Source organism: Myxine glutinosa, chromosome 3 (assembly GCF_964187855.1).
Source record: "Myxine glutinosa chromosome 3, kmMyxGlut1.1, whole genome shotgun sequence".
NCBI lineage: Eukaryota > Metazoa > Chordata > Myxini > Myxiniformes > Myxinidae > Myxine > Myxine glutinosa.
This window is the reverse complement of record NC_136263.1, coordinates 97303760-97316840: the sequence shown is the minus strand read 5'-3', so window position 1 is coordinate 97316840 and position 13081 is coordinate 97303760. Positions and strand designations below refer to the sequence as shown.

General features: G+C 45.5%; 1 protein-coding gene across 3 annotated transcripts in view; it reads right to left on the bottom strand.

The window, feature by feature from the left end:
• Window positions 1–13081, bottom strand: part of LOC137423355 (monocarboxylate transporter 4) — a 121554-nt gene that overhangs the window by 75809 nt on the left and 32664 nt on the right. The window contains exon 1 of one of the 3 annotated variants that reach the window (XM_078774303.1): window positions 12252–12361. The exons of 1 other annotated variant lie outside the window; for it this stretch is intronic. The gene's annotated coding sequence lies outside the window, so the exon portion shown is untranslated. Of the gene's footprint in view, window positions 1–12251; window positions 12362–13081 lie in introns of those variants that run through there. One more of the 3 variants, XM_078774304.1, reaches the window with a different exon arrangement.

Here is a 13081-nt window from a genome sequence, read left to right as displayed (position 1 = left end):
CTCGCGGTCCCTATGTGCTGTCTTTGTCTTTCCCTCGCGGTCCCCATGTGCTGTCTTTGTCTTTCCCTCGCGGTCCCCATGTACTGTTTTTGTCTTTCCCTCGCGGTCCCCATGTACTGTCTTTGTCTTTCCCTCGCGGTCCCTATGTGCTGTCTTTGTCTTTCCCTCGCGGTCCCCATGTGCTGTTTTTGTCTTTCCCTCGCGGTCCCCATGTACTGTCTTTGTCTTTCCCTCGCGGTCCCTATGTGCGTCCTATGTGTGTTTTGTCTTTGTACGTTTTGTCTTCGCGTTATGTACAAAGTCTTTGTCTTTCCCTCGCGGTCCCCATGTGCTGTTTTTGTCTTTCCCTCGCGGTCCCCATGTACTGTCTTTCCCTCGCGGTCCCCATGTACTGTCTTTCCCTCGCGGTTCCCATGTACTGTCTTTGTCTTTCCCTCGCGGTTGTCAGCTCTTTCACGAGCCTCGATTCAGTATAGAAAAAAAAAAAAAAAAGTGAAGTGAAGCAATAAAAGCAGATAAAAGTCTTTCATTACTTCTGTCACCAAAGGTGGATTCACCGAAGGTGGATGGAGGTTATGTTTTTACCCTGGTCTGTTTGGGCGCAACATATCTCCAAAATTGTGGATGGATTAGGACGATATTTGGTGGTGAGGTTGTGTGTGTGACAAGAAAAAAAATCGATTCGATTTTGGTGAGGATCCGGATCCAGATACGAGATTTCTTTATTTAATTTTTACCTCCACTACGGAAGGTGGATGGAGGTTGTTTTCAACCCTGGCTCTTTGCTTCGCTACCTGTGAGCAGGATATATCAAAAAGCTATGGAAGGATTCGGATGAAATTTGGTGGACAGGTAGGATGTGTGACAAGAATGAATCGATTTGATTTTGGTGAAGATCCAGATCCGACAATTTTTAAGGTGATTCTTCACTATTGAGAGATAGTGAAGTCAGGTTCACTATGTTAACAAATATAATTTCGTTCAAAAATTTGGGAGATTAGCAAACCTGTACATTTTTGGAATCATCAGAGCATGGAGAATCCGAAAACCAATGTTGCCATTTGTACAGACACCTGCATGGCCGCCATTTTGGATTTCCAAAATGGCCGCCATAAAATACATATTTTGCGTGATCTCGGCTTCTAGTCAACCTAGAAACTTAATTAAGTATGCTAATCCTATGTTTTCTGGGTCAAGGAATCCAATAAAGGCCTCAAAACAGTGCTCAGGATTATAGAACAGCAACAAACAAAGGTAATTGAAAACCATTGTCTTTATATTTTAGTCCAGGGGCCAATACAGATTTTGGTACCACCCAAGGTCAGCAAACAATTTTGGTATTTTTGTCTTTCTACATGTCGAGTTTATATTTTGGTATGATAACCCTGCCTATCTAGTAGCTTAATCATAGTTATCACTCTGTAAACAAACCAACCCCATGTAATCTGGAAGTTGAATTTTAGGGGAGAGGGGTAGCATTTTTGCTTATAACTTCAGTTCTACTGAACATATTTTGACAAATCATAATTCATTGTGAAGCTACATCCTATATCTACACAAGTGTATTATATTTTCATCTTTAGTTATCAGTTGACATCCTCAGAGGTCAAAAGGTCATGTTTCAATTGCAAAATCGAAAATTAAGAGTTTTTTTTTTTTCAACTGATCTGATTACTATTTCGTGATATGTAGATGCTGAAATTATTTCATAATGTATCGATAAGACATTATAGATGATTTAAAATAACATATCATTCACAAAACTTCAACAATTAACCCTATGTTAACCCTTTTTATGCAAGCATTATTTCTTCTAAATTTCGAAAATTTTTGTCATTGTCTGCACAAATGTGAAACCTGCTTTGAATAGAGCGTTATGATACCAAAATAATATTGTGACTAGTAAATGCTAAAGGAAATATGTCTTATGCCTTGCTTTCCTTGCAGAGGTGTGTGTATATATGCAGTAGATTGGTGAAGAACTAAGATATCTACAATGGATCTACCAACTTGTGACCAGGATCCTACACTGCAGAAACGTGCAAAAATGAGCTGCATCATTCATTGCACTGACGATGATTCTGAGCTAGCAACGCTGCAAGGTCTTGAATCCTGGAAAACCCTGCTTAGAGCGGCAGAAATAAGAAAACACCTTCCACTCTTGGAGATAGCCAGGGGCCTAGAAGAAAGTGAAGTACCACAGATTCAGTATCATCGCAAATGTCGCAGTGTATTCACTATGAAAAAGCTTCTTGAAGCCATCACAAACCGTGGTATCCAGAACCAAGGTGCTGATGTTAAGGCTAAAGATACTGGTACAAGAAAATCATCTAGAGATGCACCAAGTACTTCAAGAGTATACGAAAGGCTATGTATCTTCTGTAACAGCTCAAGCAAATACCTGCCAGGAACACGTACACGAGAACGCCTCACACAGTGTTTGGAGTTAAGAGCTGATGCCAAAGTTCGTGAAGCAGCTACGAGGAAATTTGATGAAAAAGTTATTGAAGCAGTGAGTCGAGACCTTGTTGCAGCAGAGGGACAATACCACAACTCTTGCTATGAACACAAAAGAAGAGACTACAGCCACATTTAGTATGAGTGAAGACCTTGAGGAACAAGAGTATGAGAAAGCGGTGGAACAAGCATATGAGCAGCTCATCATGTACATCAGGAATGACCTTTGGCCACATCCTGATGTTTTTCCATTTACGGACCTCACCTCAAAGCTTGAAGAATCCCTGAAATCTCTTGGCATTGCACAAATTAAGCCATCGACCAACAAACACATCCGCCAAAAGTTGGAGAGTACTTTCACTGGATCACTCCACTTTGTCTCTGATGAGAAGGGTAAGGTTCTTGTCTATCCAGACAGTATATCAATTGGAGCTCTTGTCAAACAAGCCCACAAGTTAGAACAGGATCTCCAGACAGCAAGAGCTGTCACAGAAGAGGATGTCATCACAAAAGCGGCCATGGTGTTAAGAAACAGCATCAAGAAGCAAGATGCACCCCTAAACATGGCCACCTGACACAGAAAAATGCATTATTCCTGAACCAGTTACTACATTGCTGGAGACACTGCTGACTGGTGAGAATGACTGTGATCATCCTTCACCAAGAGTCCAACGCCTGGTAACTTCATTTGGCAGTGATCTGGTATTTGCTGTCACAAATGGAAGGGAAAAGCCACCTAAGCATGTTCTTCTCCCTTTTGCCATTAAGTCTTTGACAGGAAACAAGGAACTGATACAGATCATGAATAGACTTGGCCACAGTGTGTCTTACTCACACCTGGAGGAGGTTGACACAGCATTGTGTCTTCAGAAGCTAGAACTTGCAGATGAAAATACAATTCTTCCAAATGCTCATCCCCATGTTTTTACAACTGTTGCATGGGACAACATAGACAGACTTGGAGACACTCAGTGGTGGTGGTACATCCCATAGAGTGAATGGCATTGCTGTCCAACCGAAAGTTGAAGGAGCTTTACCACAGTCAGCACTACCAACAGTAACTAAGTCAAAGAAGAGAAGCATCTCCCCTATTCCACTTAGACTCCCAACTTATAATGTTGGACAGAGAGCTGGACCACCCAAGATTGAAACTGCAGACACTGATACTACAAATGTGACCCAGCAGGCAAAGCACAAAAATCTTATCTGGCGCTCATCACTCGGATCACAGCTGCTGATAATCAAACCATCAGTAGCTGGACAGGATTTAATATCCAGATCCGCAATGACATCACAGTGGTCCAGGACACAGTCACATACCTACCCACTATCAATGCACCTGCAACTGACATGTCCACAGTGAATGAAGTTTTAGAGCAAACACTCTCCATCATACAGTCCTTACAACTTGAAGAGATAGTGTGCGTCTTCGATCAGGCTCTGTTTTCCAAGGCTGCAGAAATTGTTTGGAAGCAGGAGAAGTTCAAGAACATAATTATCCGGATGGGGACCTTCCACACAATATGCAACCTGATGTCTATCATAGGCAAGAGATTCCAGGATGCAGGATTCAGTGATCTTTGTGTGGAGGCAGGCATTCTAGCAGAAGGCTCTGTGGCCAGGGTCATGGAGGGTCGAAAATATAACAGAGCAGTTAGATTGCACAAGCTTGTGTACGAAGCCCTGTTACAGCCAGTATGGAAAAGCTTCCTTATGTTACATATTTATGTGAATGTATGTGAATTACCATTCAGGTCTTTGCTTATCCGTGTGTAGTATATTAAGTTGTTGTGTAGTTGTTGTGGTTGGAGGGTCAGGAGCCCTTCTGAGGGAGTGGCCGGAAACGGAAGTGACCGGAAACGGAAGAAGAAAAGACACGAGGAAAAAAGGACGATTATTATTCTTCCTCGCCCCGCTCCGACAAAAGGTGGGATCGACCTTGCGCTGCGTGAAACAGCGGCGTTCCGAAGCCTGTCTGGCGAGAGGAATTACCGGAACGTGTACCGGCCCGGTGGAGACGTCAAGTTGACGTGGGGCCGTGCATCGAACCCGCGTCTGGCCTCGTTCGTGGCACCGTCCAAACAGACGCGTGCGGGTCGCATGTTGGGGCCTAACGCGCCTTGCAAGCGGCTTGGGGTTTGGCTTGCTCTACCATATCCGCTTCGCGTGGCCACGAGGGGCTGCAGCCTCGGTGCCTGGTACGATACCTGCCCGGTGGAAAAACGTCCACCCGGGGTTCGTTCTACCGCCCGAGTGCGGTGACGGCGACCATCATCTTGGTCAGGAGGGGCCCAGAGACATTGTGCGGGACCGAGACCAAAAGGGTGTCGTGAGTACTCACCGGGACACACGTATATAAGATGGCCATCTTACTAATTAGGAAAGTGCTTGTGAATTGGGAATTGTTGATGGTTGTATATGGTTGATTGCTCGGGGAAAATCTCCGTGGTTGTGTCATTGCAATTGTATGGTCATTCCCATTGAAATATATCCTTGAACGTCAGTTGTCTCCTGGGGTGAAATTCATATGGATTGCGTGGCGAAAGCGCATATTTAATACAGCTTTCTGGCGAAGTTCCTCTCACGGTCCGGGGGTCACCGAGACCAGGTATTCACCGAGGGGACCACGTAACAGAATTGGGGGCTCGTCCAAATTACGATTTGCGGTTTCGCAATTGGGTCTACGTCCGGGATTTAAAATTGTATAAAATAATAAAATAATAATTTTTTATTAATAAAAAATTATTAATTAATTATTAATTGGTAATTTTTTTTTGAGAAATTGGGGTAAAGTCTTGGGTGAAGGTTAACAGGTGTTAACGATAGGCACCATGGCGTTTGTGGCACAGAACTTTGGGGTAACCCCGAGTGAGGCACAGTTCCGAGCGTTGCTAAAGTCGGACCTCTTGAAATTGGCCAAACATTTTAACTTGGAGGTCCGAACTAATTTGAGGAAGGCAGAATTGCAGGCCACGGTGATACAATCTATGGTGAGATTAGGAACATGGGACGAGTTAGCCTGGGAGTGGCTACCCGAAGAACCAGAAGACGTTGAGCTCCGGAAACTGGAGTTGCAATTACGGAGCCAGGAACGGATTAAAGAAGAAGAAAGGAAAGCAGAAGAGAGGAGGGAAGAGAAACAAGCGGAGGAAAGGAGAGTGGAACGAGAACTCCAGGAAAGGTTAAAAGAAGAAGAAAGGAAAGCAGAAGCGAGGAGAGAAGAGAAACAAGCAGAGGAAAGGAGAGTGGAACGAGAACTCCAGGAAAGGTTAGAAGACAAAAAAGCAGAGGAAAGGAGAGTGGAACGAGAACTCCAGGAAAGGTTGGAAGAGAAAACAGCACAAGAAAGAACCGAGGAAAGGAGAGTGGAAAGAGAACTCCAGGAAAGAAGAGAAAAGGAACAAGCAGAGGAAAGGAGAGCTGCAAGGGACCTCGAAGCAGAGGAGAGAAAAGCGGAAAGGGAATTAAAGGAACGTGACATGGAGCTTCAGCAAGAAATCAAATTCAAGGAGCTGGAGTTAATGAGAGAACGGGGAGAGGCACCACCCTTGCTGACGGGGTCGACACCTAACCAGAAAACCTGGGATGTGGGCAGACATGTGAGGCTGGTTCCACCGTTCAGTGAAAAAGAAGTCGCGAAATTTTTTCCACACTTTGAGAAAGTGGCTCGACAATTAAACTGGCCGGAAGAGGCATGGACCATACTCGGGCAAAGTGTGCTGGTGGGGAAAACTCAGGAAATTTATTCGGCGCTACCAATGGACCAATGTGCAGATTATGAGGTACTGAAGAAGCACATCCTCAAAGCCTATGAGTTGGTTCCGGAAGCTTACAGGCAAAAATTCAGGAATGCCAGGAAGAGGGAGAGTGAGACCCATGTGGAGTTTGCCAGAGTGAAAGAAAACATGTTTGATCGGTGGTGTGAGTCAAAAGGAGTCGGGAAAGACTTCGAAACATTGCGTGACTTGATCCTGGTGGAGGAATTCCAGCAGTGTGTCCACGAGGACATCAAAGTGTACCTGCAGGAAAAGAAAGTACCAAAGTTGTGGGACGCAGCCACCATGGCAGATGATTATGCCTTAACCCACCGAATAGGGGTCCACAAACCTAACTCCTCGCCTAGACTTCAGCAGGGGAGTTATGGAACACCCGGGGCGGAGAACGACCATACATGGCGGCGGCCTCGAGATGATTATGGGGACAACTATGATACCCCACCGGTTCGAAATCAGAGGGATGCGGGCCCAAGACAAACTTATAGTTCGGGGGGCCCGAGGCAGACCCCGAGTTTTTCCTCCGGGCCTACTTGCGCGTTTTGCAAGAAACCTGGACACTTGATGTCCAGTTGTTACCTCATGAAAAGGGACAACCCAGAGCGGAGTCCGACTATTACAACTCCGAATGCGATGGCTAGCGTAAGAAATCGCCATCAAAAGGGTTACCAACCATTTATTTCAGAGGGGTTTGTGTCACTGGATGGAGCCTCGACTAACCGGAGACCGGTTAGGATATTGAGGGACACAGGGGCCCATCAATCTTTAATGCTTGAAGGCATTTTGCCATGGTCCGAGGAGACGGCAACGGGGGATAGTGTTCGTTTACAGGGGATCGGGGGCGGTGTTAGTGCTCCCCTTCAGGTCATCCAGTTGGAGTCCGATTTGGTGTCAGGACCGGTCACCGTCGGTTTACAAGCCACGCTTCCTGTAGAGGGTGTATCTGTGGTTATCGGGAATGATTTGGCCGGGGGTCAAGTTTATGGTAACCTGAGGGTTGGTAAAGAGCCCAGCAGGGAAAATAACACCACACCAGCTCGGGATGGCGACAAAAGTGCCAAGTTATTTGTAGGGGGACTGAACTTCAAAACAGAGGAAGAAGTTCTGACCTCTGTCTTCAACAGATATGGGCCGCTGGTGGAAGTGCGGTTGGTAAGAGACTGGGAAACGCAACAGTCAAGAGGGTTCGGCTTTGTCACGTTTGCCAGCACAAAAGACGCCAGAGAGGCAGAGAAGAATTGGAATGGCAAGGATTTGGAGGGTCGGACCATAACAGTAGGGAAGGCATTTCGTAGGCGTCGAGAGGTCTACAGGAGAGGACAACTGGGCGGTAGTTTTGGTGGTGGCCGCAATCAATATTATTATGGAGGCTCCCTGAGTTACGGCCGCTCCCAAAGGAAGGATTGGCAAAGTAGTGGCCGAGAAGGAGACCGCTATTCATGGGACTACAGGGACCAGTGGTCCCACCCTAATTATTAGGGAAGTTCGGAGAAGTTGAAGCACTGAAGGCGGCGGAGCCGCCGAGCCAAGATTCCTACACGAATTAACCGTGAACGCCGTTCCTAAAGGCGTCCATGTAGTGAACTTTCATGCACGGACTAACCGTGAACTCCACGTTCCTCAAGGCGCCCATGTAGAGAACTTTCCTGCACGGACTAACCGTGAACTCCGCGTTCCTAAAGGCATCCATGTAGTGAATACTCGGCTTGGCCTCCCGGAAAAAGTGCTATCGAGTTGCTTAACTTTGGGATCTTTGATCAACCCCTTAACCTTCATTCCCAAGAAACTGACGGTCAAAGTCAGAGGGTCATGAGATGGAGTTTGATTTGGCAGGGACAATGTCGTTGTTGGTACTTAGTCCAGAGGGAGTAATCTGGAGGGGTTGTGGTGAAATTTTGGTTGCTTTATTTTTAAGTGATAACTGTGCCCGGGGGGAACGGATAATGTGGGGGGGGTTGAGTTATCTGGTTTGTTTCTCCAAATTGGCCGGCAAAGAAAGTTTTCGCTGGGTTCAAACTTTCTTTCTTGAAGGGGGGGAGTGTTACATATTTATGTGAATGTATGTGAATTACCATTCAGGTCTTTGCTTATCCGTGTGTAGTATATTATGTTGTTGTGTAGTTGTTGTGGTTGGAGGGTCAGGAGCCCTTCTGAGGGAGTGGCCGGAAACGGAAGTGACCGGAAACGGAAGAAGAAAAGACACGAGGAAAAAAGGACGATTATTATTCTTCCTCGCCCCGCTCCGAGAAAAGGTGGGATCGACCTTGCGCTGCGTGAAACAGCGGCGTTCCGAAGCCTGTCTGGCGAGAGGAATTACCGGAACGTGTACCGGCCCGGTGGAGACGTCAAGTTGACGTGGGGCCGTGCATCGAACCCGCGTCTGGCCTCGTTCGCGGCACCGTCCAAACAGACGCGTGCGGGTCGCACGTTGGGGCCTAACGCGCCTTGCAAGCGGCATGGGGTTTGGCTTGCTCTACCGTATCCGCTTCGCGTGGCCACGAGGGGCTGCAGCCTCGGTGCCTGGTACGATACCTGCCCGGTGGAAAAACGTCCACCCGGGGTTCGTTCTACCACCCGAGTGCGGTGACGGCGACCATCATCTTGGTCAGGAGGGGCCCAGAGACATTGTGCGGGACCGAGACCAAAAGGGTGTCGTGAGTACTCACCGGGACACACGTATATAAGATGGCCATCTTACTAATTAGGAAAGTGCTTGTGAATTGGGAATTGTTGATGGTTGTATATGGTTGATTGCTCGGGGAAAATCTCCGTGGTTGTGTCATTGCAATTGTATGGTCATTCCCATTGAAATATATCCTTGAACGTCAGTTGTCTCCTGGGGTGAAATTCATATGGATTGCGTGGCGAAAGCGCATATTTAATACAGCTTTCTGGCGAAGTTCCTCTCACGGTCCGGGGGTCACCGAGACCAGGTATTCACCGAGGGGACCACGTAACACTTACATGGATGGAACAAAACCAGGCGGGAGAGCTTCACCACCTAGAGGAAGCCCTTAAGTCTATTGAGACCTTCAAATGTGAGGTTTGCCAGGAAACATTTCAGAAATTGCTTCAGACAGAGTCATGTACACGTATCCCGGAAACTGTTCCTTGAATATCGGGAGTCCCTCAGAGATGCCACCAGTCTGTCGGCTTTCTGGATGACCTACCTTGACCTGGTAGAAGTTATGCTGGGCCTAATCAGAGCCTCAAGAGAAGGCAATTGGACACTTCACCTTGCAGCTATCAGACAGATGATCCCCTGGTGTTTTGCCTACGACAAGGTGAACTATTCCCGGTTTCTCCCATACTACTATGCCTCTGACTCAGCTGCCAGTAGAACATCCGGATGTATATACCAAGTTCACCCAAGGGAGATTTGCAGTACAAATCGGTAGCCACAACCCCTTTGGGCGTATACCTGTTGATCAAACAATAGAAGAGACTGTCAACAGGGATACACAAACCCCTGGCGGAACAAAAGGCTTCAGTCTGAATGAAGGAGCTGTGACAAGATACTACCTCACATCTGAGTACAGGAGCAGATACCTGAGGCAGCTTCGGGACATGATTGGTGAGAATGACTCCAACTTTAGTCATCCTGATCTACAATTACCAAGAATCAGGAAGGATGAAGCTGATATTCAGTCACTTGTTGAAATGATGGAGTCCAGCTGGATCAGTCCTTTCGATCCTGACCATGAAGACATTGTCAGTTTGTCGACTGGCATTGCTGCACCTCCAGATGTTGCTAAAAACCTCATTGAAGCCCACCAAATAGGTAAAGACGCTTATGCAGATTTCAAACAAGCGAGGATGGAGTCAGACAGTCCAGCCAATATTGTCAAAAAATATTGTCTAGAAGTCATAATATATGATATATACAGCCATTTTATATGGGGGTGGGTTTGTTTGCAGGCAATGACTAAATTTTTCGGAAATCGAAGAAACAATGCTTGCATAAAAAGGGTTAATATGAAGTTAATTGTTGAAGTTTTGTGAATGCTAGGTTATTAAAATCATCGACAACGTCCTATATATACATTGTGAAATAATTTCAGCATCTACATATCACGAAATAGTAATCAGATCAGTTGAAAACAAAAACACGCTAAATTTTCGATTTTGCAAATGAAACATGACCTTTTGACCTCCGAGGAAGTCACCTGATAATTAAAGGTGTAAATTGGATTAGAATTGTGTCGATATATGATGCAGCTTCACAATGAATCATAATTTGTCAAAATATGTTCAGTAGAACTGAAGTTATAAGCAAAAATGCTACCCCTCTCCCCTAAAATTCAACTTCCAGATTATATGGAGGTGGGTTTGTTTACAGAGTGATAACTATCATTAAGCTACCAGATAGGCAGGGTTATCATACCAAAATATAAACTAGAGACATGTAGGAAGACAAAAATACCAAAATTGTTGGCTGACCTTCGGTGGTACCAATTTGTTAAAATATCAGTATTGGCCCCTGGACTATTTGTGATATAACTGTATTACATAATACATGATATTGCAAGTCCTTTGAAGTTATAGGTGTGGGTTTATAAAGCAAGAAAGCAGCCTTGTTCGTATCAGATTGAACTATAAGTCCTATACACCGGATCTACGAGGTCTATACCGTTCAGGAATATGTTTTTACAGATCTTCATCATTGTCCTGAGTGTCATTTTCGCAAAGGTGTCGACGCAAATGTAAACATTAATTTTTGGATTCCTCATGCTCTGAATATTCCAAAAATGTATAGTTTTACTAATATCCAAAAATTTTGAACGAAAAAACATAGTGAACCTGACTAGATAGGGCCATAAATGATAAAAGCCTGATATTACCAAACGGCGATTGGATTATGACATTTTGCTGTATTCATGACCATAACAAGGTTGAAACATGTCTGCAGCATTGCTATATTTCTGCGGGGTTGTTAAGGGTCTTTGGAATATATCGGTCTTTGGGGTCTTTTAGGTCCTCGGGTTCTTTTGAGTCCTCGGGGGTGTTTTGGGTCTTAAGGATCGTGAGGGTCTTAAAGGGTCTTCAAAGGTCGAAGGGTTCTCAACATACATTTCAATAGTACATAATTAATTAATAGATGTACGTAATTAATAGACACAAAAAGTATGAAACACACAGTCACACACACAACTCATCCATTTATAGTAGATGTTGGTTTCAGATCATTCTGGAACCATGAATGAACAAGCTTTGCGTGTGCGGGATGCATTGAAATCAGGGGTGGAGAGAGAGCATGTATGATTCCTTTTTGAGTGAACAAAGATGGTGGACGGTGGTGTCAACTTCAAGGGTCGAGCCTCCTATCCAGTTAGTATAGAGATCAGTGGGGTGTAGTGCAGGTGTAGCGGGGAACAGAGAATTTTACACATAAAGACATGAGGACGGCTGGAACATTTTAAACTACGTTACTCATATCTTAATTAAACCCATCCTTATACATACATGATTATAGTAATACTAGTGGGGTCACACGTGGGAATCCCACGGGCATGGACGTGTGTGACATTTGGACATCTTGATTTAGATGCTGCACATTAAATTTTACAAAATGGTTACTGGCAATTCATCAGATCCAGAAATGGTGTAATGAACCCAATTTATTTATTTCACATAATATGTGACCCCTCACTCCTCTCCACCTGACACTCTCCTCTCTCCACCCTCACACCTCTCCAATCCTACTCCTCCTCACACTCCCCTCCAAAACCTCCTCACCAGTCCCTCACACTCCCCTCCAATTCCTCACACTCCCCTCCAATCGCTCCTCCCTCTCCTCTCCAATCGCTCCTCACTCTCCTCTACAATCACTCCTCACTCTCCGCTCCAATCGCTCCTCACTCTCCGCTCCAATCGCTCCTCACTCTCCAACCCCTAGCTCCTCACTCTCCAACCCCTCGCTCCTCGCTCTCCAACTACCTCAACCTTATACATACATGATTATAGTAATATCACACATCACTTATACATACTGTATATTGTATGGTTGCAAAATGCAATTACCGTGTACTCCTCGTTTCCCGGCGACACCAGGCGCATGTTGAATCCGATGTAACTAAGCACGAGGAGGCCCGGCCCGAGGCAGGGTTGTGTATAAATATAAATACGGACATATAAAGCAGGCAGCACGTGGCAGCCAATGGATTGGTTGGTTAACTCCTCCCCCTAAGCCCGAAGGCTTCCATTGGCTTCAAGGTTTGTTTCAGGGCTGGTTTGAGATCTTCATGTCAATGGAGGTCGAACCCCCATCAGCCGTTGAATTAACACGAGGTGGGTTGACTCAGCCGGTCACCCCTCCCATGTAGACAAAATGAGTACCAGCTTACTGGTAATATAGGTCATTACATCAGCGGTACAGCCGTGTCCCCAGAAAATGATGCAACCAGCAGCCACAGGTTGCATAGGAAACAACAAACGACAACTTCGCTAATTTGGGGATACTTTGGGATATTGGGATTGGGATTGGGATTGGGATTGGGATTGGGATATTGGGATTTGGGAATTTGGGGATAATTTGGGATAACTAATTTGGGGGGGTCAAACTCCTCTCCCCACCCCATAGACCCTCTTAATAACCGCAGATTTTGATGCAGTCAATAAACCATCGTTAGGCATCAGATATGAAGCTTATAGCCCCAATGGTGAAGGCATCAGACATGAAGTTCGTTAGGCATCAGATATGAAGTTTTGTCTAAATCCATCCAAATCCATCCATTTCGTCCAAATCCATCCAAATCCATCCATCCATGCGGTCAATAAACCTTCGTTAGGCATCAGATATGAAGCTTGTGGCCAGGTTTCATCAAAATCGTGACTAATGACTGAAGTGTTGA